Below are 2,913 nucleotides of genomic sequence, written 5' to 3'. Positions count from 1 at the left end.
CATGAACCATGCACTTGAGTTTATGCACCATGCACTTGATTTTATGTATTCTTGTATGTATTCTATTCTTGTAAAGTGTCTTTGAGAGTTTTTAAAAGCGCTGTACAAATAAAATTTATTATTAGTATTATTATTATTATTATTACCTGCAGTCTCTGACTCACCTTTTAATGTGTTTCCTTATCACCTGTGATGTGAAAACATCAGTTTTCCACATAGTCAGAGAAAGTAAAACTGTGTGTCCTGCTCATAGTTTACTCATAAAATCCCAGCACAACATGGACTGTTTCTCCTATTGGCTGCAGACAGTGTACTCATATATTGGATATGGTTACATCGTGATATGGCACAAGTGTTGTTTTCTCCTGCTTTTAAAGGCTGCATAAAATGATGTCCTTTTCTGAAGTTACTAGGCTGTTCTATTTGTTCTCATACTCTTCTTAATCACTTATTCAGTCATTGTATCCCCATTACTGATGATGGTTAATCAGAATCTCACTGTGTTGATATTTTGTGAAACTACCAATAGTCATCCCTGCAATATTGTTGGAACATCTAACAAAGTAGGGCTTATCTGCTCAAAATATTGTGATGTTAGATTTTGTTGCCCAGTCCTAGCATTAATTAAGTCCTTTTCAAAACACTGAGGGATATATATTAGGTATCGCGATATGGCCTAAAAATATTGTTATATTCATTTAATATCACCCAGCCCTATTTTCAATAAAGGTTACTTTAAAGGAAGTCCGTAAATGTCCACTGCAGCAGACACATGCATCAACGATGTCAAAACAACTGCGCATTTTTAGTGGCCACCATAGGAGAGGGTAAGATGAGGGGTGTTCAGTTGGTTGGAGCCTCACCACTACATGCCACTAAATCCTACACACTGGACTTTTAAAGACTCCTCGTCCATGTTGGCCTAGAAGCTAAGGTTCAAGGTTCATTCTTGATCTTGGAAACAGCAGTCGAGCACATAATCTCACTGCAAAGTAAATTCATCCCAAAGAAGTTGTTTCCAAGCAACCCCAATATCCAATCCAATCTGTCCTTCCTCATTTCATGTTTCAGCATATATATCTAGCCGGAGACATTGCGATGGAGTCGCAGGGAAACCTAATCCCCTTTTTCAGTCGGCACAAGAAGCGCACAGACTTTATGGTAGAGACTCTTTTTGTTCTCACGCTCATATTTCTTAACTCTTCCTCATAGAAAAATCATCATTTCAGGTTTTAAAATTCTTCATTGCATTCATACTTAAAGTTGTGTCACAATTAGTCACTATTGTTTCTTGACCTTCTTAAAGGAACTTCCTAAAACTCTGGGGGCCGGACTTTTACCAAGTCCTCTTGCTGTTGCTGCAGCAATGGCAGCTGCAGCCTCCTCCAATCAGCTGGCACTACGTCCTCCTGGTCCGACCTCCCACCCTCATCCCCATCACCACCTCCTACAGGGAACACCCCTCAGCCTGCTGAGGCCCGCTCCTGGTCCCATCCGCACCACGCACGGACCGATCCTGTTCACCCCTTACTGATGGCGCGCGAGAGAGAGTACAGGTCAGGAAGAAGCACACTGTGAAGTGGATGTCTGCAACCTTGTGCCGTCAAGAGCCAAATCAGCTGGTGTGGCTCCAGCTGGTGTTTCAATGTGATAAAAACAGTGAGCAAAATAAAAATGACTCTTCATGGTGCACACTGTGGTTGTAGACCACTGCTGTTACATTGACAGGGAGAACCAGAGACAAATCTCAGACATTTCAGAGAGAACGTATGTTTCCATCCTTCCTAGTTTCCCTTTATCACTCAACTATCTGCCGATCATTAAGCAGTCTCTGAAGACAGTTTGAAGAGGAACTTATGAACAAGATTTTATCAAGCATCCTTCTTTGAGCGTCCTCCTATCTGCAACTGACTATGTATCGTCGTCTAACATATGATCCACTGTATTTGACTCAAACCCTACCTCTCTTACAGTATGTTTTAAATGTTCACCTCTGCAAGGATTCATTACATATCCAAAGCATTAATGTTATCAACAACATGCCTGCTGGGTTAGATTTAGTAGTTGCCTCTAATGTTAGCTGGTATCATGCTGTAGCTGTCACAGTATAGTGGATTGTACCACTATAAAGTTCTGTTTTAGTGGCCTATAAAGACAAAAAGGTACCAAGAATTGATGTACTGTGTCTGCAGTTACTGGCAAACATTTCTCTGTACTGTATGTCTACATTTTCACAGCTGGCCTATATGGTCGACATTTACCTCTGTGGGACAGAAACAGGAAGTCAAAGAGGAACAGGAAAATAGTTGAAACTCTAACTTAAAGTCACTCACGCGAACATCAACCACATTTGTGGTTTGGCAAAGATGGAGATGTTATGAAGAAGTAGTTATTACTGGTGCACTATGCAGCTATCAGTGTTTATTCCTCAGTCTGTGTAAATGCAGTAAGGTTGGAGTACATTTAAAAAAAGAATGAGAGGGAATACTCATGCTGACATAGTTTCTTTAGTGAAGATCATGCATTTCCCTAAATGGCCACTGACAACAAACATGCACCAATAAGTCCCACAAAGCACATTAAGTAAAGTCTGTGGTGAACAGTCTAACTGACGTAAATGGCTTAAATACATTTAAAGTGACCATCTCTCATTTTATTCATCTGCACCTCACTGTGCAAAACTGAAAGGTTTCAGTGTCTTAATGGAAAAGTTTCAACACTGTGAGCGCAGCAGGACAATGGTTGATTTGTGACTTTGATAGCAGGTATTTGCAATACATGCACATTTAATTACACAGACCACATTTTCACCATACATGGAGTGTGGAAAAGAGTTGGATAGAAGACACCAGCATTATGTTATAGAAGGAAGAGAAAAGGACGTCACACACAGATGAGTAGTTGTATGCAAAA

Source organism: Pagrus major, chromosome 6, assembly GCF_040436345.1.
Source record: "Pagrus major chromosome 6, Pma_NU_1.0".
Taxonomy (NCBI): Eukaryota; Metazoa; Chordata; class Actinopteri; order Spariformes; family Sparidae; genus Pagrus; species Pagrus major.
This window is presented reverse-complemented; position numbering follows the sequence as displayed.